We start from the raw sequence: 27992 nt of genomic DNA on the forward strand, positions 1-27992 counted from the left end.
AAAAAAGATAGAAGGCTCAAATAAATAAAATCAGAACTGAAAGAAGAGTAATTACAATAGATACCACACAAATACAAAGAATTATAAGAAAATAATGTGGAAAGCCATATGCCAGCAAATTGGATAAACTAGAAGAAACGGATCAATTCTTAGAATCATACAACCTCCCCAAACTGAGTCAAGACGAAATAAAGAATCTGAATAGACCAACCACTAGTAAAGAGATTGAAACAGTATTCAAAAACTTCCCAAAAAACAAAAGTCCAGGACCAAATGGCTTCTCTGGAGAATTCTACCAAACATTCAAAGAAGAGTTAATACCTATCCTTCTCAAACTCTTCCAAAAAATTGAAGAGGATGGAATGCTTCCTAACTCATTTTATGAGGCCAACATTACCCTGCTACCAACACCAGACAAGGGCAACAGAAAAAAAGAACTTTACAGGCCAATATTGCTGATGAACATAGATGCGAAAATCCTTAACAAAGTATTAGCATATTGAATACAACAATACAGTAAAGGATCACACACCAAGATCAAATAAGATTTATTCCAGGGGTGCAAGGATGGTTCAATATCTGTGAGTCAATCAATGTGATATACCTCATTAACAAAAATAAAAGTCACATTATCATCTTCGCAGATGTGGAGGAAGGATTTGACAAGATTTGACATCCACTTATAATAAAAACTCTCAAAAACATGGGTATAGAAGGAAAGTATCTTAACATAATAAAGACCATATAGGACAAACCCACAGCCAAAATCACACTCAACAGTGAAGAACTGAAACACATCCCTCTGAGAACAGGAACAAGACAAGGGTGCCCACTCTCACCACTCTTACTCAACATAGTACTGGAAGTTTTAACAAGAGCAAATAAGCAAGAGAAATAAGTAAAAGGGATCCAAATGGAAAAGGAAGCAGTAAAACTGTAACTATTTGTGGATGACATAATTTTATGTGTAGAAAACCTTAAAGAATCCACCAAAACACTATTAGAAATAATTAACAAAGACAGTAAAGTTGCGGGATACAAATCAGCATATGAAAATCAGTCACTTTTCTGTACACCAAGAATGAACTAGCAGAAAGAGAAATCAAGAATACAGTTGCATTGAGGCTGGCCCAGTGGCATAGTGGTTAAGTTTGTGCACTCTGCTTCAGTGGCCCAGGGTTTTCAGGTTTGAGTCCTGGGCGCAGACCTACACACCACTCATCAAGCCATGCTGTGGCAGTGTACCGCATGGAAAATAGAGGAAGAGTGACACAGATGTTAACTCAGGGCTAATCTTCCTCAAGAGAAAAAGAGGAAGATTGGCAACAGATGTTAGCTCAGGGCTAATCTTCCTCACCAAAAAAACCAAAAACAATCACTTTTACAATTGCAAAAAAAAAAAAAAAAATACCAAGGAATAAATTTAACCAAGGAGGTGAATGACCTGTACACTGAAAACAATAGGACATTCTTCAAAAATATTGGAGCATACATAAAGAAATGGAAAGATATTTCATACTCATGGATTAGAAGAATAAACATAGTTAAAATGTCCATATTACCTAAAGCAATCTACAGATTCAATGCAATCTCAATCAGAAACCCAATGACATTTTTCATGGAACTAGAACAAAGACTCCTAAAATGTATGCGGAACAACGAAAGACCCCAAATCACCAAAGGAATCCTGAGAAAAAAGAACAAAGTTGGAGCTATCACACTTTCAGATTTCAAAATAGATTACAAAGTTATGGTAATTAAAACAGCATGGTACTAGCACAAAAACACACACAAAGTTCAAGGGAACAGAATTGAGAGCCTAGAAATAAATCGACATGCCTATGGACAGCTAATTTTTTTTTCTGAGGAAGATTAACCTTGAGCTAACATCTGTGGCAATATTCCTCTATTTCGTATGTGAGTCGCCACCACAGCATAGACTGATGAGGGGAGTAGGTCCGCACCCAGGACCTGAACCCACAAACCTGGGCTGCCAAAGTGGAGTGCGTGGAACTTTAACCACTGGGCCATAGGGCTGGTCCCTATAGACAGCTAATTTTTGACAAAGGAGCCAAGAACATGCAACAGAGAAAGGAAAGTCTCTTCAATCAATGGTGTTGGGAAAACTGGACAGCCACATGCAAAGAAGTGAAATGAAATGAAATGAATTTCAATTTTCATAAAATGAAAGTTGACCATTATCTTACACCATACACAAAAATTAACTCAGAATAGATTAAAGACTTGAATGTAAGAACTGAAACCATAAAACTCCTAGAAGAAGACATAGTCAGTACACTCTTTGACACTGGTCATAGCGGTATCTTTCTGAATATCATATGTCTACTTAGGCAAGGGAAACAAAAGAAAAATAAACCAATGGGACAACATCAAACGAAAAAGCTGTGCATGGCAAAGGAAACCATCAACGAAAGGAAAAGACAACCTACCTACCAGGAGAAGATATTTGCATATCATATATCCGATAATGGGTTAATATGCAAAATATATAAAGAACTCAGACAATTCAACCACAAAAAAACAAACAACCCAAGTAAAACATGGGCAGAGGATACAAACAAACATTTTTCCAAAGAAACTATACAGATGACCAACAGGCACATGAAAAGATGTTCTACATCACTAATTATTAGGGATATGCAAGTCAAAACAACGAGATATCACTTCATGACTGTCAGAATGGCTATTATTAAAAAGGCAAGAAATAACAAGTGTTGGAGAGGATATGGAGAAAAGGGAACTCTCCTACAGTGCTGGTGGGAATATAAACTGGCGCAACCACTATGGAAAACAGTATGGAGATTCCTGAAAACATTAAGAATAGGGGGCCGGCCCAGTGGCGCAGCAGTGAAGTGAGCTCGTTCCGCTTCGGCGGCCCGGGGTTCGCCGGTTCGGATCCCAGGTGTGGACATGGCACCACTTGGCAAGCCATGCTGTGGCACCTGTCCCACATATAAAGTAGAGGAAGATGGGCACGGATGTGTGCTCAGGGCCAGTCTTCCTCAACAAAAAGAGGAGGATTGGCAGCCGATGTTAGCTCAGGGCTAATCTCCCTCAAAGATAAATAAATAAATAAATAAATGTTAGTCAAAATATTTTTAAAAAAAGAAAAAAACGTTAAGAATAGAACTACCATATGATCCAGCATTCCACTTCTGGGTATTTACTCAAAGAACATAAAAACACTAATTTGAAAAGATATATGCACCTTTATTTTCACTGCAGCATTTTCACAATAGCAAAGACTTGGAAACAACCTAAGTGCCCATATCAACCGGTGAATGGATAAAGAGGTTGTGAGATATATATATGTGTATATATACATATATACACACAATTGAATACTACTCAGTCATAAAAAAAGATGAAATCTTACCATTTGGAACAACGTGGATGGCTCTTGAGGGCATTATGCTCAGTGAAATAAGTTAGATGGAGAAAAACAAATACTGCGCGATTTCACTCATATATGGAAGATAAACACACAGATATAGAGAATAGATTGGTGGTTCTCAGTGGGGAAGGGGCTGGGGGAGGATAAAAGGGGTAGAGGGGGACTTTTGTATGGTGGCAGATGGCAACTAGCCTTTTGGTGTGAACATAATTTAGTCTATACAGAAGGTAAAATGTAATGATGTACACCTGAAATTTATACAGCTCGATAAACCAATATTATCTAAATTTAAAAAATGTTTAAACCAATAAATTTTTTTAAAAAGACAGGAAGAACAAAATGCCAATTAAAACTACACTGAGATGCCATTTTTTACCCATCAGAGTGACCACAAAATGCAAAAGATTGATTGTGTGAGGTTCTGAGGAAACAGGCCTTCTCTTCGTTGGCAGCAAGGCAACAATGTAGACCCACTATGGTGGGGGCGTCAGCAACGTTCAGAATAATTACACGAGCGTTTACCCTTCGATTCCACAATCCCACTTCTAGGAATTCTCCTAAAGATATACTTGCGAAAATATGAAATTACAGGCATAAATTACACTTATCTATGTAATTACACCTAAATGATTACACCTGCTTATGGTGGCATTATTTAGTATAGCAAAACAACTGGAAAAACCTAGATGTCCAGTGACAGCAGTGGAGAACTATGCAACCGAGAAAAGCACTGAGGACCATCTCTCTCTATTGGTGGGGAACAATTGCCAGGCTATGTTGTTAAGTGAAATAAAGCAAAATGCAGGACAATGTTTACGGTTTGTTACCTCTTGTGTGAGAAATGGTGGGAAAAGAAATAGATAAACATATTTGTTTGTATTTTTCAAAAAGTAACAATGAAACAATATATCAAAAACTAGCGAAAATGGTCTCCTATATTGGGAGAGAGGGTGCAGGATTCAGGGACAAGGACAGAAGAAAAAGTTCCATGGGTGCATATTGTTAGAGTTTTGGCTTCAGAACAACACAAATGGTGTAAATAATTGGAAAACGAGAAAAATAAATCTCTAAAATTGAAAACAAATGGGAGCAAGTGAAACTAATCCTATACCAATGGTGCCATAGCTACATAGAGCAAACAATTCCTTCATTTCAAAATATAGCACAAGTCTGGCAGGATATATTCCAAATAAAAATGAACCAGGAAGAAATTTTACCTTGCATTCAGTCGCCTTACTGTAGTACCGACTGTGACATGATGTAGAAAAAACGCAATAATGTGTTAATGCCATTAGAAACTGAGATTTTCATGGTAAGAAAAAAGTGATACAAGTAAAAAATAAACAGTTAAGTGAAAACAGAATAATGACTGCAATGGATTGAAGTATCAAATATATAAAAATCTGGAAAAAAATCTGAGTTCATGATGATATTTTAAAAAACACATTGGTTACCATTGGACGTTGCTGGATTACTAAACGTTGATGAATAAGGGGGGGAATCAAATATGCTACCTTCCTGAATAAATGAAATAATTAATGAGGAAAAGCTCTCTTCTATAGATGAATTCCAGCTAAGGAATAAAGAAGCAATGATAAGAATGGCCCGTCATCGTTTTGCAACCTCTGATGAAGTAACGGCTGTCTAGGAAACCACCCCTAAGGTTACCGAAGCTGCTAGGTACACTGTTGACAGGGAACCTGAAAATGGAACAGAAAACCAGCTGACGCCACCAGAACCCAAGGATCAATTTTAGCAACAACAAAACCAGGACACCTGGTATGTGTGCCGAGTAGTGTGATGCAATTTGAAGGACACTGCACCACCACTGAAATATCCTTGTGTAAAAATCTAATCAGGATTCTAGATCTACCTTCTGTTTTACAGGAAATATAAGGCATAGAGGAACAATTAAAGCAGTGATGGGAGAAAAATCAGTAGCCTAAAATTTTATCAGTAAAAGTGGAAAAATGAAAATAAATGTGCTAAATTTTCAATTCCAAACCCAGAAACAGAACAGTAAAATGAGCCAAAAGAAAGGAGGAAGAAGAAAATAATAAAGGTGCAAAAGCAGAAACCAGGGGCCGGCCCAGTGGCGCAGTGGTTAAGTTTGCATGTTCTGCTTTGGTGGCTCAGGGTTCATTGGTTCGAATCCCGGGTGCAGACGTGCGCACGGCTTGTCAAGCCATGCTGTAGCAGACGTCCCACGTATAAAGTAGAGGAAGATGGGCATGGATGTTAGCTCAGGGCCAGTCTTTCTCAAAAAAAAAAAAAAAAAAAAGCAGAAATTAATGATTGGAAAAATAAAAATAAAAGAACTAGTAAATAAGTCTTTGGAAAAAATAAACTAAATAGTTCTTTGGAAAAAAATAAATAGACAAACCACCTACTAACTTAACCAAAAAAAGAAAAGGAGAAGATACACAAAATGAGATACGACAAGGGAGATATAAGCATTGAAACAGAAGAAACTTTTAAAGGTTTAAGAGACTATTTTGTGCAACTTCATGCAAATACATTTGAAAACCTAAGTGAAATAAATAATTCCCTAGGAAAATAAAATTTCCAAGATTGCCCCTAGTAGAGATAAAAGTTTAAACGAACCAAGTTTCATAGAAGAAATAAGAGAACAATCTAAATGCCCATCTACATAAACTAGTGAATAAATGACAGCATCTCCAGCATGGGATACTCTGCAGCAAAGATCTTTCCGAAATGATAGGAAGTGTTTTCAAGGAATATCTTGTTAAATGAAAAAAACCAAGGAGAAGAAGAGTATATATAATAGAAACATTTTTGTAAGAAAAAGGGAGAAATAAGACTACATGTATAGTTGCTGATCGTTAAACAAAAAAATACAAGAAGGATAAACCAGAAACTAATGAAAATGTTGAAAATCAGAGTGCAACCTCGCTTCTGAGTTTATCCGTTTATACAGTTTCGACTTCTGAACTATGTAAATATTTTTCATATTAAATCAACCAAAATTTAAAAAGCAAACTCTAATATTGAACACAAACAGCCACAAACTAGCCTAATTTGTGGCTTAAGATTGATAGCATAAGCATTCAGAAAAAAGAATTAATTCAACTAGCTTTTGAGCACAGTACTCCCTTAATGGACTGTATTTTAAGTACAAAAAGAATTAAAAGAAATATTGATCTTTTCTTAGCAAGTTTGTTTTTTCTAACGATAGCACTGAAGAAATTCTGAAATAATTTTGTATGTATTATAGGTTACAGAAAATTGTTGGAAAGCAGTGTTTTGCTCACTATGGGAGAGGGGAGGTGCAACTGCAATATAGAAGGTTAGGAAGAACCAAGTTTTCAAAAAATTTAATTTGATTTGAATTGGAGATATCAATATTAACTCACCATTCCTTAAAATTTTTATTTTCCAGCTCTGTCTCCTGAAAAAGCCTAGATGCAATAACATTGGGCCACCTAGAATGTGGATGCTGATTCCTAAATACCAATCTCCGCTGCAAGGAACCCAGGTTCTCTGCAGAAATGGCTGAATCCAAGTCTGGGATAGGGGAAATACACGGGGAGTTGGAAAGAGCTTGTGCGAAAGCAAGGAGGTGCTCAAAATTAATGGGGACGTGTCAGGAGGCTATCAGAGCCACTTAAAGTTATTCCCACTGGCCAATTTTGTGATAAATTGAACATCGAAAAGAATAACGATGGTTAATGGATTATATTACCTTGAGTCAGAAAAGAACCCTGTCGTCCATAGCGATGCTCAATATAAAGGTGATGGTGGAGGTGAGCTTTCTTCTTTCAAAGGCTGCCAGCTAACAAATGTAGAAAAAGTTATAGAATTAGAAAAATTACCATTTTGTAACCAACAATGTAATAATCCAGGCAAGGATCACTGATGGATGCTAATATTATTGGGTGAAAGATCTTTGAGGATTATTGGGCAATGATATGCACACAGCATCATGTATCACCACATAGATTACTTAACAATCACAATATAGTACACACACACACACACATCCCACGGTGTGTTGAGACTCTACCTTCATCTTTGGAAACCTTCGGTTGCCCAGAAATGGGAGCAGCTCTTTTGAGATCTTCAACAGTCATGTCAGTGGAAGAAAAGACTTCCCTTCGTCTCTGCAGATGTCGTTTCAGAATGCTCCTACCTTTACAGACTCAAAAGTATTTTTCCTGAGGGAAACTGAAGCCGCCAGAGTAGAGGTGTTTAGGGTGAGAAGCTAACCCAAGTGCTTTATTTGTAGTGTAAATTGGGTGTGTCTTATCTGTTACAGAGTGGTGTTTCAGCAAAGCCAAGACCTCGTAGGCTTACATCTTTCGCAGGAGAGAGGATTCTTTTCCAGATTTAGATTTAGATTGTGCCCTGTCGGGTCTTTACTGCTGGAGGTGTGTGTCTGTTCTTTGTGGAGTAACGCACAGAGATCAGGAGCAGAACCCCTAAAGCTTCAGGAGGGAGACGCACACCTGATCATCCTCTGGGACTTTGAAGAAATGACCTGGAATTTGGCCCAGTTTGGCAGAGTGGATTGTGGACACAGATTCCCTCACATCACCCAGAATGTGCTGCTGTCGGCAGCTGCTGTGTTGTAATTGTCCTGAGGGGTGGCAGGGTGGAGACAGGATAATCGTAGCCCTGAGGCTCAAGGTGGGGATTCTTGTGACTGGGAAACATAATTCCTCTGACAACCATCCACCACATAGTAGTTGTAAACTACTGGGGTGCAAAATTTGAGGGTGGAATAGGGACAAGTACTAGAGAGGAAGAGCTTTTCCTCATTTGGATCATTGTTGAGAATTTAGCGTGGACCTTGAGGCATCAAGATAGACGGGAGCCAAACAGGGAGGCCACCAAGGCAGGGTCCCGCTGTGGGGTGGCATCTCTGAGAGAAGCCACTTCTAGGAGCATGGGAAGTGACTGCCATGCTGGGCTTCCCTGCCAGCCTGTCTCAGCTGTGCTGGAGTGTTGAGGGCAGGGCTTGCCCCTGGGGGGATGGGAGTAAAGGCAAAGCAAGGCCTCTCCCCTGAGGCCAAAGCAGAGATGGCAGGGACATCCCCAATTAGCAAAGACACACAGATATTCCCCAAAGGGCAGAGGTCGTCAGGCATAAATTCTGCATAAATCGATTAATTACACAGCATGTACCTATTACCCATTCGTTCTGTTCTCCCTTACAATACGTCGACAATCCCCTATCAACAATCTGAAATCCCAATGATTTTGAAAACAACATTTTTTCACAAGTTTGCAACTATCTCATTTGGTAGCAAAACTTGACTAGATCTTAGGTGAGATTATTTATACTCTTTATCTTACTTGATTTCTGAATATTTATATACTTTGCTGCAGAAAAATCGATAATAGGGCACTAAATTTTTAATTCTTATTCATTAATTCATTATAATTCTTAATAGGGCACTGCCTCAGAGCTCTCTTGGCAAACTCCACAGCAGGGGTCCCATAAATGTGAAAAATCTGAAAACCTCTGCATTCCAAAGGCTGTCTGGTGACAAATAAAAATGGCAAGCAATAGGATATATTGGAGTATATGAGGAAGCCATTTGGTATAAACCTAATTCGGCCTGACTTTCTTTTTCCAAAAGGGCCTGACTGTGGCCATTGAGCATACATTGCATATCTGCTTAGACGTTTTGAGACAAAGGTGAAACTTCTCTCCCCCTCCCAGAGTTGGCATCTCCTTAAAGATTAAGCATCTTTCTTTAGGCTGGGAATCGATTGCAGCGCTCATCTGTGACCGCCCAGCTCGAGGCAACACACCTGCCACCCCGTGGCGTTCACTGAGACAGCAGACCTATCTGCTGTTTCCATCAATCGCTGTGCTGACAGAGCAGCCTCGTGAATATTGTAAAAGGGACAGTTCAATCATATGTGAAACATACTCTTTGAGGGTATATAACCACCCTGTATACCCCCACTTCTTTGGAGTGCTCTGTTCTTTTGTGGAAAGACTCTTCTGGGTTATAATCCTCCGATTTAAGCTCAGAATAAACTCACCCAAATTTTCATTTATAGATTGGTTATGGATTATTTTTGTCGACACTGGCCTCAAGGGGTAAGGATTTAGACCTGGGTAATGGGTTTGTACTTGTATTAAAGTTCAACTAAGCTGGAGAGCAGCCTCACGGCCCTTTGATCCTTGGATACAGTCACCACCCCCCCCCCGCCCCCCAGCTCTAAAATACCACCAGCAGACTGGGGGAGTACCACTTGGTCACAGATCTAGCCTGGTCCACACAGTTTTAAAATATTTGAATGTGTTGCCAACCGTTAAAATTCAGGAGGTTACTCATAAAAATATAAATTTCTAGTGTCTCTTGGGAAACTGGAGAGCGGGCAATACTGAGTCTGCGTTCCGGCAGATGAGGAATTTGCTGAAACTGATCAGCCACTGCTTTGTTTAGATGGGACAATTGTTCTCGATGAGCCACAGTTTCCATCCTCCCAAGTGAGCTATCAACTCTGATATGAGTCTCAGATTAGTGACAGAAATCTGTCTTCTTTAAAGTCAGTAGCAATTTGTTTTCAGGGGGTTAGGAAAGAGTGGTGGGGCCAAGGCCTCTGTTCACCAGCTCACTTCACTGATTTTCATTCTCCCTCGAGCCACTGGAGGCATTTCAGGTTTTGGTCCTGGCATATCCCGGAGTCAAAGTTGTCTTCCTCATAGTCCCTGGAAACCCCACACCAGAGAAGCATGGCTTTCAGTACAGTCTTACATGTTTTAGAACAAAGAACAGACGTTAAACACACCCAGGGTACATTTTCAAAGTTTGAAAGAGGTATTTAGTTGCAAATTACCAGGTCAACATGACCCAGCAGGTGGGCGTTACCACTAGGGCATAGGAGGGGAAGTGTTTATTCCTATCCCGGGAGACTGCCTTCCTTACTTGAATGGTTAAAACAGAGGAACAACTGATGGGGTTTTTTTTGGTGTGTGTGTGTGTGTGTGTGTGTTTGAGGAAGATTAGCCCTGAGCTAACTGCTGCCAATCCTCCATTCTTTTAGCTGAGGAAGACTGGCCCTGAGCTAACATCTTTCCCCATCTTCCTCTACTTTATACGTGGGACACATACCACAGCATGGCTTGACAAGTGGTGCCATGTCCGCACCTGGCATCCTAACCAGCAAACCTGCGCTGCCAAAGCGGAAGGCGCGCACTTAACCGCTGCGCCAACGGGACAGCCCCACAATGGATGTTTGATGGGCCATAAGCTGGGCTTTTTAGTTCAAGTTGACTCAGTTTTGAACCTGAATAATTACCCTATATACCTCAATATGTGAAAATCTCTAGTCACCAGTAAGAACATTTCTTTCTGCCTGCCCTGTAGCCTCTCAGCCGGTGCCCGCTGGTGCCCTTTGCCTGCCTTCACACTGTGGGCCTGGCCCTGGCAGGCAGTGTACGCTGTGGAATGGGGGACCCCCTCCTGTGTTTCTGCCTTTGACGTGATGCTTGTTCTGATCTTCCACACTCCTAAATGACTTCCTGTTCTTCTTTGTGTTTCCAGCCCCAGCCTGGTCACCTGTACTTTACTCGGGAGCTGGCACTTTTGTTAAGGTCACCACAGGTCTCAGCCAGAAGGACCGAGGCCTCCATCCTGACACAGGATGGGAGAGAGCCCTGAGCAGGGAGCCAGAGACCGGCTACTACTCTCAGCTGCACCCTCACTGGTAGGAAGTCCACGAATGAGTCACTTTCCTCTCTGGCCCCTGGATTTCTGAAGCGTAACACGCAGCAGCTATACTCCAGATGTACTCTATATCCTTTTCATCCTGCTTCGCAGGCAACCCTCAGTGGCTACAACATGATTGATTCATTTCTGCGAGGCCTCTCTTTTCTCCTGTTGGTCTTGGTTGGGGCGCCTTGATAGAAGAAAACACTCATCTCCTGGTTTGGTGCCTGAGGAGTTTCTCACTGTGCTAACGTAAAGTACGTATTCCAGAGCTGGCCTCCCTCCTGGGTGCTGACACGGAGCCTGAGTAAGACCAGACCCAACAGCTAGGGTGGGGTGGGCGGCAGGCCCAAGTCGATGAGAGCAAATCCTGGGCAGGCAAGCGCTCTGCAGAGCAACAGGTGGAGACAGACGTAACTTCACGACATCATTGCTTTCTACCCCTCCTTCCTGGCAGTCTGCTCCTGTTCTTGAAGACAGAGATTGGCCTCCTGCTGGCAGACCTCATTTCTAATGGTAAGGGCAAGAGCAGGGACCTTGGATCAGACCCTTGTTTGAATCCACTTACAGCTGTGTGACCCTGAGCCATTTACCTCACCTCTCTCAATCGGAAAAATGCAATCATAGAGCCTTTTGCATAAATGCAATTATAGTGCCTTGCATACAGTGCCTTTTGTCAAGATAAAATGCCATAATGTATGTAAAGCTTTTAGCACAGGGCCCGGCACATATCAAGTATTCAAAGGGTGTTACTCAGCTTTGTCATTATTGCTTTATCTGCAAAATAGCACATTTTATTCCCTAAGTCTTATCAGTGAAAATTTATATTCCATCTCAGGAATCTCAGGAGTATGCAAAAAAATTTCTCAAAAATTAGCTTATGAAGAAGGCTGTCCATTTAACTCCTGCCCTTTGCCCTCCTAGTTCCCACTGACAACCTGAGTAGATGCTTCCAGTTGCTCCAATAAACCCAGAAGAATCAATTCCAAAGTAAAAGGCCACTGCTTTATTCGACCTCACATGCGGCCTGTAGCATAAACTACAGGTATTTTTAATGATCTTTCAATAAAAGAAGAACATTTCAGTGATCATGACATATTCATTCCTTTTTAAAAAATATATATTTTGGGGGGCCAGCCTGGTGGTATGGTGGTTAAGTTCACGTACTTGGCTTCAGCCCCTCAGGGTTTGTGGGTTCAGATCCCAGGTGTGGACCTGCTCATGAAGCCATGCTGTGGTGGCGTCCCACATACGAAAAAATAGAGGAAGATTGGCACAGCTGTTAGCTCAGGGACAATCTTCCTCACCAAAAAAAATTAAATTAATTAATTAAAAAATATATTTGTTTAATTCCCATTTAAAAACAAATGGGAATGTTTTATTAACTCCAGTGAGGGTTTTCCTGAATTTGTATTTATTTTCAATTACACATATAATACTTTAATACATTCTGATAAAACAATTCAAATAAAACAACACAAATAAAATGGAAGTGTGAAAGTCCTTCTTAACACCATTCCTTTCCCTGCAGCCCCACCCGACCTGGGCCCCTCCTACACCCAAACCCCACTGCCCCGCCAGGAGAAGCCACTGTTGTCAGCCTGCTGTGTAGCTTTGCAGGTTCTTTTCCCCACATTTGAGAGCTGGATTTCTACACGTATGTAAGTGAGTGTGGGCTAGACTTAGTGACTTTCTTCTAACCAATAGAATAGGGCAAAAGTGATGGCTTGTTGCTTCCATGATTAGGTTACAAAACACCTCTGGATTCTGTCTTGTTCTCCTTCTCTTTGAGCCCTTGATCTGGGGGAATGTAAGCTGCCACATTATGAGTAGCCCTGTGGAGAAGCCACGTGGAGAGAAATGTGTTGATCTCCAGTCAACAGCCAGTTAGGACCAGAGACCTGAAAACAACCACAAGAGTGACCTAGAAATGGATCCACCCCCACTCAGGCCTTGAGGTAACCGTAGCTGCGGCCAACACCTTGACTGCAGCCTCCCAAGAGACTCTAAGCTGCTCCTGATTCCTGATCCACAGCAGGGAGACAATAAATGTTTGCTGTCTTAAGATGCTAAATTTTAGAATAATTTGTTATGCATCAGTAGATGTGATGGTTAGTTTTATGGGTGAACTTGACTGGGCCACAGTGTACCTATTGGTTCTGTTTCACTGGAGAACCCAGACTAATACAGACTTGGGTACTGAGAGTGGTTCTAGAGGAACAGAGTGTTAAGGATGAGTTCTCTGAATTGGTTCTTGGGTTTCTGGAATTGGCTTTCTAATCTGATTAGATTAAAGGACACTGATGATTCTATTTCCAATAGGAAAGGGAGCACTGATAGTCTGTGGCATGATCTGGCAGTAGAGAGATGTAAAATATCTCCATCGGATAATCCTAATCCACCACTTATAAGAAACAAAGAGCTGAGTGACCGTGTATATGATACTTTCAAACATTTTTGGAAAGCTAACAAATGTAATGAGGTTGGCTGTTTACTCCTAATGTCTCTGGACAAAGTGGTGAAGGAAAATGATGATCCAAGTTCTCAGCTCAAGCACCACATAAGTGACCTGAAAGCTTCTTTGTGTGCCCTGAAGGAGCCCCTGATCTCTCACAGCTACAGGGCTGAGACTGCTGAAAATCAAATGCAATATATGTTGCTCCTTCTCCCACAGCCTGGATTCATGTGTCAAGGGGTGGAAATGGGAGTGCCCCTGCTCGCTATTACCCTTAGTGACCCACTAGAAAAGTTTTTGCTTCTTGTTCCCATGACTTTATGCTCTGCTGGATTAGAGGTTTTAAGCTGAAAGGAAAAATACTTCCATCAAGCGTCACAACAGGGGCTGGTCCCATGGCCGAGTGGTTCAAGTTCTGCATGCTCTGCTTTGGTGGCCCAGGGTTGGCAGGTTTGGATCCTGGGTGTAGACCTGCTCCACTCATCAGCCATGCTGTGGAGGTATCTCACTTACAAAGTAGAGGAAGATTGGCACAGATGTTAGCTCAGGGCAAATCTTACAAAAAAAAAAAAAAAAAAAGAGTCACAACAATATAATGTACACCCAAAATTACACAATGTTATAAACAATTATGATCTCAATAAAATTACTCAAAAAAAAAAAAAAGAAAAAGAAAAGAATTAAAGATGTCCAGAGGGAAAAAAGGACTCCTCATGGCTCTGACTCAGCAGGCAAAGAAGGGAGTTACTGTGCTAGCTGGGGTGATTGATCCTGACTACCAAGGGGACACTGCACTTCTTCTCCACAGCCAAGGCACAGAAAAGTGTGTCTGGAGTAGAGGAGGTACCTCAAGGAGGCTGTTAGTGTTACCATGCTCTGTGATTAGGGGCAGTGGAAAACTACAACTCAATCCAGGCAGGATTACTAATGGCCTGCACCCTTCAGGAATGAACGTTTGAGTCACTTCAATGGGTAAAGAACCATAACCAGCTGAGATGGTATCTGAAGGCAAAGGAAATAGAGAATGAGGAGTGTGATGGGTGTTGAGGAAAATAATAACCAATCTATAAATGAAAATTTGGGTGAGTTTATTCTGAGTTAAAATGTGAGGACCATGGCCTGGGGCCTTTCTTCCTGAAGGAAAAAAGGGCACCAAAGAAGTGGGGTATATAGAGTGGTTATATACCCCCAAAGAGGATGTTTCACATATGCTTGAAATGTCCCTTTTACAATAGTCACAAGACTGCCCTGTCAGCACAGTGATTGATGGAAACAGCAGGTAGGTCTGCTGTCTTGGTGAACACAGCAGGGTGGCAGGTCTGTTGTCTCGAGCTGGGTGGTCACAAGTGAGCACAGCAGTCAGTTCCCAGCCTAAGGAAAGATGCTTATCCCTAAGGAAATGCCAATGTGGGGGGAAGTTGCACCTTTATCTTAAGGCCATTTGTTCTTGCCATAGTAAATGTTTAAAGCAGATATGCAATGCATGCTCCATGGCCATGTCAGGCCCTTTTGGAAAAACAAAGTCAGGCTGAATTAGGTTTACACCAAATGGCTTCCTCATATGCTCCAAGATATCCTATTGCTCGCCATTTCTGTTTGTCATGGGGTTCTTTGAAAATAGTCAGCAGGAAAGTAAAGGAAAAAGAGAATTAAAGACAATTCTTCTTGCTCTACAAGTTGAATCTTTGAGAAGCAAAAAGGCAACTCTGAAAGTCAACTAAAGCCCACTCAGAGGCCTCCCTATTGGCCCCCAGACAATTGCAGGTATTGCAAGAAACCAGGGCATTGGAAAAGAGAATGTCCTGCTCTTAAGAGAAGGAAAAGTTTGAAAAATATCCCCACTTGGCCCCAGAACCCCCAGAAGACTCGTTTTTCTCCTCCTGAGGGGCATTTCTCCCTAAAATGATGGGACCAGCCAATCCTCAGTTGTACCCCCGAGCCTACTGTTAAACTTAGAATAGAGGATTGGGAACTGGATTTTTTAGGTGATACTGGTGCGGCTTTCTCCACTATCCATTCGGGGGATTTATCTCTACCTGTCACCTCTGAGTCTATTCAAGTTGTGGGAGTCTCTGGGCAGCCTATTTCACTGCCCATATCCCAGCCCACTCCGGTATCTTTAGGCCCCCTGAACACTCATCATGCCTTTCTGGTCTCTGTTCTTGAGCAAACCTCTTTGGCAGAGATTTGTTATGTAAATTTAATGCCACTACAAATTGTAATGAAAAAGGTGTTCTTATCTCCTTGCTCTCTGACCAAACCCCAAGTCTCCTGCTTACCTTGCTAGAAACTCGTCCTTATTTAAATTCTTCTGAAGAGGATGAGTCTTTAAAAGATTTCTCAATTAGTCTTTGGGCTACACATGCAAATGAGGTAGGATTGTTGCTTAGTGCAGAACCCGTGCACATTACTTGGAAGAAGAATGAACCATTTCCATCAGTAGACCAATACCTGCTCTCCGGAGATGCAGAGCGAAGAATTGAACCCATAATAGACTCTCTTTTGCAACGGGGTGGACTAGTTTTTACTTCCTCACCCGGTAAAAAAAGAAGGCAAATTTGACTCAGATGGGAACCAAATGTACAGATTTGTACAAGACCTCAGGGCCATAAACTCTCACTGTTTGGATATCATCTGCATGTTTAGTGGATGGACTGAATGCTATCTGGACATACAGATGCCACAACCGTGGGAAAGAAATTAATAACTGAAGTTACTCCTCGTTTTGGCATCCCTTTATGGATTGAATCAGACCAAGGAACTCATTTTACAGCAGAGATAAACCACTTGCTTGCAAAAACTCTGGGGGACTCATTAAAATTTCATACCCCATATCACCCCCAGTCTTCAGGGCAAGTGGAACCTAAAAATCTAGACATGAAAAGGACTTTAGGAAAGGTCTGTCAAGAAACTGGACTTAAACGGCCAGAAGCTCTGCGCTTGGCCCTTGTAAAGATTCAAAATACTCCAAATAGGAGACATGGATTGACTCCTTTTGAAATAGTCTTTGGACGCCTGATGCCTACTGGCATATCTAAACCTTTGATTCCCTGATTAAGTGAATATTATGGGAATTTAAGTGAACAATTTGATGCCAAGACTAGCTATATACAGAAATTAACTAGCATACTTGAAGCATATCGTCTGCAGGTAAAAGATGCATGGCCTCCATCTTCTGACAAGCCTTGCCGTCCCTTTCAACGAGGAGATCGGGTGTACATCAAGGTCTTTAAAAGAAAAAACACGCTGTCACCACGCTGGCAAGGACCTTATGAAATCCTACTGACCACCTACATGGTCATCTAAATAAAGGAAAAATCTTCCTGGATCCATGCAAGCCACGCCCAAATAGACCCAGGACATCACTCTCAAGGCAAATGGGAGACAGTCCCCACAGATGACCTTGAACTAAGGATTTCCAGGGCCAATTCTCAGGCCCCAGAAGCAGCCAACACCACGAAGTAGACAGCTTTTCCCAAGATCACGGATCAAGAAACCGCACTTTCACCTATTTCCTCACCTTTGCATTTAAAGGCTCCCTACACACACACACAGACACACAAACACACACGAAACTATTAGCAAATATATATTTTCCTTTAATCATTTATTAAAAAGCTGACCGGAGAGTGCTGGTCTCTATCTATCCTACTTCTCTCTAAGTCTCCACTATGGGCTCTTTTCCAACCTGTGTCTTGCTTTTACTAACCTTCTCTTTTTTAACAAGTCCAGCACAAACCAAATACCCCCTTATACTGGTTTACCAAGCCTTGACCATGCTAACTAATCAGTCTGACTGCTGGTTATGTCAACAGCTAGATAGCGCAAAGGAACCGGAACTGGTCTTTGTTCCTGCTGAAGTGAACACCTGGCGGACTAAGTACAGAAGACAGATGAACAGCAGGGCATGGCGTCCACGACAAGGAAAACTTCACTCTGCCCCTCCTCCTGGTGAGTCATTTGGGCCCCAGAAAGACTCTAAGGAAGCTCCAGGACTCTCCCTTGCCCAGGTAAAGACAACAGGTGAAAGATTTTCCCTCTGCATCGAAAGTAAACATGACACTGGACCTTTCCTGGGTGACATACCAGGACAATATTGTAATCAAACTCTGTGGTTCGATTCCACAGGTGGCATCTTCAAACCTCTAAAGGGAGTTATAAGTGACTCTAAAGCTACTCCCCTTGGCACAAACATCTGCCAAATCACCAAATGTTCTGGAAGGCTCATGAGACACCCATGTACAACTTGGGGTATTGCAGCTGCCCACATGGTTAAGCTGCCCAATACTGTAAACTATATATGGGTGGATCAAAAATCTGGACTCACTTGGTCAGGTGACAAGACCAGGCTTTATAGCTGCCGAAATCAGACTTCAGGCCTCCTGTACAGCTATTCTGCGATCTGTTCTGTTCTCACAGATTGACAGGAGCGCATGGAAAATGGAGATTTTTAGGCTCTAACAGTACCAGTGGCATAGCTCATGGAATTCTCCAGACTGTGGGAACTCTAGATTTAGCTCTAACTTTGTCTATAAACCACACTGGTCTTTTTATTTTATGCGGCAACAAAGTATATGAAAGCTTCCCACCTAATTTGTCAGGACGCTGTGGACTCGGATACCTGGCCCTTCTGTCACTAAATACTCCACCCTAAATGCCAGCCAAATTGCAAACCTGGGTTCCTTTGTTCATAAGATTGTGCCACATAAGCGTGCCCATCGGGAAATGGTGGAGAATCCGCTTGTGTATCACAACTCCAAGTTCTTGTCAGCATCGAGAGTCTTATTCCCCTGCTTCGGAGACTACGAGTTGGAAAAGGCGATCTTAAATCTCTCCATGGTGATGGAGCAAGAGTTCAACACCACCATGCAGACTTTGAGAATACTCCAGTCACAGACGAGCAGCCGAGCCTCTGTGGTCCTCATAAATCGACGTGCTCTGGATACACTGACTGCCCAGCAACGAGGAGCCTGTGCAATCATCGGTGAAAAATGTTGCTTGTATGTGAATCAAACTGGGCAAGTAGCATCTAACTTACATCTATTAAAAGAGAAGATTGACATTTTCCATCAGATAAATGAAGCTCACACATTTTATTGGACAGACTTATTTCCAGGATTGGGGAATTGGTTTAATGGAGTGTGGGGAAATGTGCTACAGTTTGTTGTTTTCTGCTTGTCTATCCTCATTCTAATCTACGTTCTTTTCTCTCTTTGCAGATTTCTTACCACTCACCTACTAATTCGATTTCTCTCTCCACAGCCACCAGCTCAGCTTTTTATATGTGAAACTTCCAGGGAAGTTTCAGAGGAGGGAACTGTGGGGACCTGGAATTGGCCACTCCAAGATATGTCTCTTTGGCATCAGGATTATTTGAGGCTGATTGCTTTTGATAAACTGGGACAGGGAAGGAGGCTCTGAGGAATGGAACTCGCCCTTTGTTAGGACACGTTTACATTTGTAAGGTAAATCTCTATCTGTAAAAGGTGCCTTCCTCTCTGTACCAGGAAGAAGAAAGGAGATGACCTTCTCTCTAGAAACTCTTAATCAATACCAAAGGCAAGGACTTAAATCTGCATTTTATTGTGCTAGTCTGGTAACCTCCTGTAACTGACTTCCCTCCCCCTCCCAACTTGGGCATTTCTTAAGGATTAAGCATCTTTCCTTAGGCTAGGAACTGATTGATTGCTGCGCTCACCTGTGACAGTCCAGCTCCAGACAATCCACTTGCCTCCGGCTTCGCCCTCTGAGACAGCAGACCACTACCTGCTGTGTCCATCAAGCACTGTGCTGACAGGGCAATCTTGTGACTATTGTGGGAGGGACATTTCAATCACATGTGAAACACCCTGTTTGGGGGTGTATAACCACTATGTGCATCCCACTTCTTCGGTGCCCTTTCTTCCTTCGGGAAGAAAGGCCCCGGGCCATGGTTCCTCATAAAGCTTTGTTTAATTTTCTCTGGCTATTCTGTCTCATGTGAATTTAATTCGTTCTCCGGCCAGATGAACCCACATTTGGGGAGAGGAAATGTCCTCCTCCCCTACACTGTCAAAGCCTTTGTACTATAACCAATGTGTCCTGTTATAAGGAAAACAGATTCTTATTGAACTTATGCAAATAACTATATTGACACGAAATAATCATACTCATTTACTCTCAAAGTTTCCAAATTCTGGAGAGATCGGGTAGGGAGAAAAAGATAAATGTTTCAGTTTGCTCACAAAGGTATGATTTCACCAAATTGCTGTAAGTCATAGTTAGCATAAGAGAAAAAGATTTCCTTAAATCTGAGAAAACAAGGTTCAGAGCAGGTGTCCCCAAGATGCACCACTGTGGTATGCGGATTATTTAGAGCTGCAGACAATAAAGGCTCAGACTCAGCAAGAACATTCGACCTTTCCCCCCTAACTGATTAAAAGAAATGTAAAATAGGGCTGGCCCCGTGGCCGAGTGGTTAAGTTCGCGCGCTCCGCTGCAGGCGGCCCAGTGTTCGTTAGTTCGAATCCTGGGCGCGGACATGGCACTGCTCATCAGACCACGCTGAGGCAGCGTCCCACATGCCACAACTAGAAGAACCCACAACGAAGAATACACAGCTATGTACCGGGGGGCTTTGGGGAGAAAAAGGAAAAAATAAAATCTTAAAAAAAAAAAAAAGAAATGTAAAATAAAGGCCTGTCCCCAGGAGAGGCCATCACCATGGATAACTCTGGGTTTCCGTAGACTGGGAGGATCCTTGCTAAGCCCACCCTTATCAAAGTTCTATTTACCAAACATTTGCTTTTCCATTTCCATGTGGGTTGCCTTCCTCCCCTGTGAAACCCCGAATCACTACCCCAAATGTCCTCCCTGTCTGAGCTTAAGAGACTCAAACAGGCAGCCTCAGCCAGTTGGCTGAGTTACTCAGTGTCCCCTGAGTTTCTCCCATGTATACATAAGAACCTTCAGGAAGAGGTGGGGGGGAAATTCTCCCACTTCCCCGACAAGTGGAAGAAAGTGGTTATAAATACCAGCTATGACCATGTGACCAGTTATGGAAACGAGGACTGTAACTGTCATGAGTATTCCTCTTTATTTTGTTATGAATATTGTGGGGGACTGGAATTGTCCACCCCAAGATATGTCTCTTTGCCATGAGGATTATTTTGGGCTGGTTACTTTGAAAACAGCAGACAGGAAAGAGACTCTAAAAAGTGGAATTTACTTACCCTTTGTTAAGAGACATTTACATTGTAAGGGAAATCTCCATCTGTAAAGGTGTCTCTCTCTCTGTACCAGGAAAGAGGGGGGATGAGCTTCTCTCTAGAAACTCTTAATCAATGCCAAAGGCAAGGACTTAAATCTGCATCTTGTTTACTTTACTTGTCTGGTAACCTCCTGTAACTGACTCTCCCCACCCTCAACATCCTCCTTTGTCTTTAGCTGAAGATGATATTTAAGGTGGTGGCTTCAGCCATTTTGGCGAGTTGCTCAGGTTGCCTGAGCCTCTCCCACGTATACATGTTATAAAGCTTTGTTTAATTTTCTCCTGTTACTGTCTCATGTGAATTTAATTTGTTCTCCAGCCAGAAGAACTCACAGTGGGTAGAGGAAATGTCTTCCTCCCCTACAGTTTGGCAACTTGGATGGGATAAAATTTCACTGGCTGGACACTGCTCACTCCTGGACTGCTGCAGGCAAGAGATCCCAGACCCCTGACAAGAGCCGGCAAGAGGTAAGAGTTCTTACCACATTAGTCTCCTGGATCTCTGCCTGCAGGGTGCAATGGAAGCAAGAGTAGTGAGGCTTTTTTTGCTTTTCTAAATTTAGATTAGCAGTAGCAAATGTTGGTGAGGCTAGCTTCTTGGATTCAGTGACTCTAGGATTTGGTTGAGTACTCATTGATTGTAGATCCTTTTCCTCCCAGAGATAGTACTTTTCCTTGTCTCTGTCTGTGTTGTTTGTATAAGCCTGTTGTTTGGGCTTTTTGTCTTGTTCTATGCCTTGAGAGCTTGGCTTTATGATCTTTCTGGTCTCCGCCATCTGGAGGATGCATGTACCGGCATGCATCTTGGCAGCCAGTCAAGTACACAGGGGTTCTGGGACACAATCTCTTTGCTAGGCTGTGCTATCTCTCAGGGGAGTTTGTCATAAGGGATCCCGATTGCTTTCATAAGGGGCCTTTGTCATCTGAACCTTTGTTGCTTGCTGTGCAATGAAGGCCTTTACTTTCTTAGACTATTTTTGGGAGTGAACTTTCTGGATCTCTTTTGGAGACTTCTCTTGTGTCCATGGTTAAGCTTATTGGTTGAGTCACTGTTAAGATCCTACTCATCAATGTGGCCAGATGATGGATCATTTAAATTCAGAAAACTTCTAAATTTGGGGAAAAAAATTGTGAGAGCTCTCATCATAATTTTTATTGGTACCTATGAAAAGGCCAAATTAAAAAGGAAACACACACGCAAAAAGTCTAAGTGTTGATAAGATTATAAAGGTTGGAATGCTTGAGCTGATTATTTTTCTTTATAAAAAGTTTATGATGAGGATTATTTTAGACTGGTTACTTTTAAAAACTGCAGACAGGAAGGAGGGTCTGAGGAGTAGAATTTACTTACCCTTTGTTAAGAGACATTTACATTTTAAAGGAAGTCTCCATCTGTAAATGTGTCTCCCTCTCTGTACCAGTCAATGCCAAAGGCAATGACTTAAATCTGCATCTTGTTTACTGTACTCATGTAGGTAATCTCCCATGATTGACTCCCCCTCCACTCCCAACATCCTCTTTTGTCTTTAGCTAAAAATAATATTTAAGATGGTGGCTTCAGCCATTTGCTTAATCCAGTTTGATTCTTATCTAAAAATTATAGGACCACTCAATAACCAGAGCCCACCTGCACTGATACCATTTTAACTTTCTTTTACATACTCTTTCCTTTGTCTTGTAAAGAGATAACTCACATATCTATGCCTTAAATTTAGCCCTACCCTCAAACTATGTTTGCAGCAGCTCTTTACTGCCCATGGGTCCTGTCCCCATGCGATGCCACACTATTCTCTAAATAAAAGAGCACTACTGCCAGACCTTGAGAGTCCAAGAAATCTTTCTTTCGACTCCTTGGTTCACCGACCCTGCATCAGTTATAACAACTTTGCCTGAGTATGTTTTAAAATGTCTTCCTGGGAATACTTCCCTATCAATAGTATATGACCAAGACCTATAAAGTCCTGCCCATGGGTCCTGTTCCCATGCTGCAGCTCTTCACTGCCCATAGGCCCTGTCCCCACACTATTCTCTGAATAAAGGAGCACTGCTTCCAGACCTTGAGAGTCCAAAAAAATCTTTCTTTTGACTTCTTGGCTCACCAAGCCCACTTACTTCACTGGCTTGTGAGCTGAAGTTCTAGTCTTCCTTGTGCCTTTCTCTCTTTTCAAGGATGGATCTAAATTTACTTCTCCATTGGGAACCTTCTCGGACAGCTGTACGAATCCACATTTGCTGCCCATGGCTACTCTATGGGGCAAACCATGGCATTCAGCCTGAAGAGAATCAGTACCTTAAGCCTCAGGGTGATGAAGAATGAATTAATCCATTCCTTCCTAATCCTATCTCTAATAGATAAATTTTACATGGATGCAGGTGGACCACTTAAGTCATTAGGATGGTTGCCAATCTCCAAGACTCCCGTGGCAGGTTTCTTTTCCTAAGGCTGGATTGGAATCCCTCCCTATGGCTCCTGACCACACTCTGAACCTCGGGAAAGTCCCAACCGGGACTCTGGTTCAAGGAAAGTACTAACCTCTAACCTTTGGTTGAGTGTGGGAACCCCTTCTTGGGAGAACAGCTCCAGGATGCAATTGGGTAGAATGTCCCCAAGACAGGTGGAAAATTCTTCACTGTTTTTCTCTATTCTTTTATCTTTGGGATAATTCACCTGGTACTTATTACTGCCAGGCATAATAGAGAAGGTATACAAAGGATACAATGCAGGGAAATGCCCCCATCACCCACCCCTTGCTATAGGAACCCCATAGACACAATGGGTAGGATGCTGCCCTAGGTTTAGGGGATATTTTCAAGGCAATGGGTCCTTTTCTTTCATGTCCCTTAAAGTTACAGTGGTCATTTTGGGCTCCTTTTGAGTTTGCAACAGAGAAACAAAGAAATCTTTAAAGTGTCAAAGGCTCCACCCCTGGGTGCCCCCACTCTGGTTTCCGGGCCTGATCACCCCAGCAACCAAGAGGGGTGCCCTCTCTTGGTGGTTGACTGGTTGAGTATTTTAGGTGCCTACTGAGTCAGTTATGAGGATCAGACACCTGTGATTTATTCTGTGAACTGTACTGCCAATGTTGTGTGCCCCGGCACAGAAATTGGTGTGTGCCCCTTATCTTGATAACCCTCAGGAAGAAGCCACGAGGGTGAGGCCTGATCTCTTCTTTTCCCTGCTTTGTCTGTCTTGTTTGTCACCTCCTCTCTTGTTGCCAAGTCGAGGTTAAGTTCAGGCTGGACCTGAGCAGACACTGGACCTTCTGTACTTAACTCTCAACTCTGGCACAGGGATCCCCAGGCCCCAGCCAGCTCGAGGCCTTTGCCTCCTTCTTCCTGCCTCGCCTAGTGCTGTCTCGGGGACTAAGTGCCCAGGCTAAGTGGGACTTAACTAGGTCATATAACTATGTTGATGGCTGCAGTCAGGTGTCTTTGCACTCTTTCTCTGGCTGCTGTCAGTCAGATACCAGCTTTACTGCCATGGGGAATGCCTCAACCATCCCTGCAAACTCACGCCTTGGGTGCATTTTAACTAGTTAGAAATGCTTTCAATTGGGTGGGTTTTGCCCCAGAAACTCCATCTGTAAAAAAACTTGAATGGTTGGTTTATGCTATTGTGATGTAGTTAATTCCCAGGACTGAAAAAAAAAAAAAGAGGGGAAAAGGCCATAAGCATGCGGTTGCCAAAAAATCTATCTTCTTGAGTGTCTTCTCCACAATTATTTCTAAAAAGGCTCAAAACAAAATTTGGATTCCTAACTAGGGAGCTTTGTATTGTACCTGATTCATGGCAGTGATTTTTAAAACAATAGCTGTGGAAACTCTCTGTCTGTGTGTCTATATGTATGTTATATATGTGTGATTTTACCTCTGGATAGTATGGCCAAAACTAAGAGCTCTATTTAATTGACTTAAAGTAAGCACTTACGTAAATTCTAAACGTAATAGAGATTAACCCAATGTCTTTTAAGTTAAGATGATATAGATTAATCTTCAGTTAATGAAAGTTTAAGTTTGTTGGTTTGGTTGAAAAAGTATATCCTCAAGAGTTGTCAGTGTTTGAATATGATGCAAACATGCAGCCTGGGTTTACTAGTCGAATAAGCTCACGTTGTCTGTTAGAAATTTCTCAGCAATGCAGTTCCAATGTAATTTAACAGACCAAATAAACCTAATTACTTTACAATCTTCCTCCTTATGGGAAGAGAGAGCAAATTTCTCTGTGAAGTCCCAGTGGCCTCTGAAAATGCCCAGAGAAATCCTGTTCCTTCATCCAGGTCGAAAGAAAGCCTTGGTTCAGGGCTTGAATATTTTTGAGGGAGAAGCTTGTCAAAAATATCAAAAGGTTTTAAAACACTTACTTAAACAAGATCAAGAGGTTGCTGATTTTGTCATTGTAAAACAAGGGTCACTGAAACAATGCTTCATAATAGTTAACCAAAGTGACAACAGCAAAAAACCTTAATATAGAGACTCTGTCTTTTTCTGAACCTAACAAATTATTTTAACAAACCAGATTCTGTCTTTTCAGTAGACTTAGAGCAGGCCAAAAGTTCAAGATAATCATCCCTTTGAGAGAGAAAACCAAATTCTAATTTTTCTATCAGTTTACTTTTTCATATTAAAACCCATTTACTTAATTAGATTCATTTCAGTCTTAGCCAACTTGACCAGGTACAAAACTCTTTTCAGAATTTCTGTAACTTTCTTTTGCATTCAGAATTTGTTCCATGCTTTCTTTCTTACTTTCTAGTATATTAGGACAAATTTATCATTCTTAACCCATCAAACAAATATTTCCATTCTTTACACCCTCTTTACTAAAAACATACATTTTACTTTCCTTGAATACAGAGCTGTTTTCCTTATTAATTTCCAATAGCTTTAATTACGTATGTTAATTAGACTTTTAACCCTTACAGACCCTAGTAAAAAACTAAAAACTAAGCAATTATGAACTGTCTTTTATATGAACATTCTAAACACTTTTCATAATTTCTAGAAACATGCCACTTTACAATAAAACACGAGGCACACTTTCTGATGGACCCAAACGCTTTTAGCCTCAAAGTTTCAAGTTACCAAAAAGATTTTGGAAGTTATTTTAAATACACATACCATAAACTATAATTATTGCTAAAAAAAAGTTATCTATAAACTCTTATTTCATTTATGTCTAAACCATTTGTTCCCAATAATTATGTTTAGATTACCCACAAAAACTTTGAGACATTAACAAACAGCTACCATTTAAAGTTATTATGCTGACAAATTTCTAACAGACAACATGAGCCTTTTTTGACTAGTAAGCCCAGGCTGCATGCCTGCATCGTATGCAAATACCGACAACTCTGACAAGAAGACAGTTTTCAATCAAACGAACAAACTTAAACTTTCATTAACCAAAGATTAATCCATATTGTCTTAACTTAAAAGACATTGGGTTAATTTCCATTGCATTTAGAATTTATGTAAGCGCTTACTTTAATCCAATTAAACAGAGCTCTTAGTTTTGGCCATATCACCCAGGGGTAAAAATATCACGCGCATATAGACACACAGACACAGAGCTTCCACAGCTATTATTTTAAAAATCACTCCATGAATCTGGTACAATAATATAATGCTCCCTAGTTATGAATCCAATTTTTTTTTGAGCCTTTTACTAATATTTGTGGAGAAGACACTCAAGATGCTAGTTTTTTTTCTCAGCAAGGGCACGCTTATGACCTTTCCCCTCTTTTTCTTTTTTTTTTTTTTTTCCAGTCTTAGGAATTAGTGATGGGCTAGATAGTAGTTCCTGGAGAGGGGAGATGATAATCCTTTTTGAGATAAAGGAACTGGGTGGAATCTGAACTGCCTCTAGAGCTGTATTTCCAGTCTTGCAAGGATTTTCCAAGGACAGTTGGAAGTTACTGGGTTTAACTTAATGACATTCTAGATTGACCTGCCTGTCCAACTACATCACAAAGGCACAGAGAAACTCCTCAAGTTTTCTCCAAGCTGGAGTTTCTGGGGCATAAACCATCCAACTGAAAGCGTTTCCAACTTTAAAATGCACCCAGGGGGTGAGTCTCTGGGTTGAGGCATTCCTCATGGTCATAAAGCTGGTGTCCGACTGACAAGGCCAGAGAAAGGGTGCAAAGGCGCCTGACTGCAGACATCAACATAGTTATAAGATCTTGTCAAATCCCACTTAGTCCCTGAGCCAGCACGGTGAGCCAGGCAGGGAAGCAGGAGGCAAAGGCCTGGAGAACAAAGGAAAAGAGGTCAGGCCTCACCCTCATGGCCTCTTCCCCAAGGGTTATCGAGATAGAGGTCACACAGCAGTTCCCGTGCCGGGGCACACAACACCATCAGGACAGTTCACAGAATAAATCACAGGTCTCCTATTGTCATAACCAACTCAGTAGGCACCTAAATGCTTAACAAGTCAATCGCCAAGAGAGGGCACCCCACGTGGTTGCCGGGGTGATCAGGCCCAGAAACCAGAGTGGGGGCTCCCGGGAGTGGAGCCTTTGACACCTTAAAAATTTTTGTTTCTCTATTGCAAAGCTCAAAAGGAGCCCGAAATGGCTACTGTCACTTTAAGAGAGAGGAAAGAAAAGGGTCCATTACCTTGAAAATCTCCTGAACCTAGGGCAGCGTCCTACTTGTTCTGCCTGTGGGGTTCCTATAGCAAGGGGCGATGGGGGCGTCCCTCTGCATTGCATCCCTTGTACACCTTCCCTATTATGCCTGGCAGTCATTAAGTGCCAGGTGAGTTGTCCCAAAGATCAAAGAACAGAGAAAAACAGCGAGGAATTTTTCCGCCGGTCTGGGGGACATTCTACCCAATTGCGTCCTGGAGCCATTCTCCCAAGAAGGGGTTCCCATACTCAACCAAAGGTTAGAGTTTGGTACTTTCCTTGAACTGGAGTCCCGAGTGGGACTTTTCCCACAGTTCAGAGCATGGTCAGGTGCCAGAGGAAGGGATCCCAATCCAGCCTTAGGAAAAGAAACCTTCCACGGGAGTCTTGGAGATTGGCGGCCATCCTAATGACTTAAGTGGCCGACCCGTGCCCACGTAAAATTTGTCTATTAGAGATAGAGTCAGGAATGAATGGATTAATTCATTTTCCATCACCCTCAGGCTTAAGGTACTGATTCTCTTCAGGCTGAATGCCACAATTTGCCCCATACAGT

Source organism: Equus przewalskii, chromosome 18 (genome assembly GCF_037783145.1).
Source record: "Equus przewalskii isolate Varuska chromosome 18, EquPr2, whole genome shotgun sequence".
NCBI lineage: Eukaryota > Metazoa > Chordata > Mammalia > Perissodactyla > Equidae > Equus > Equus przewalskii.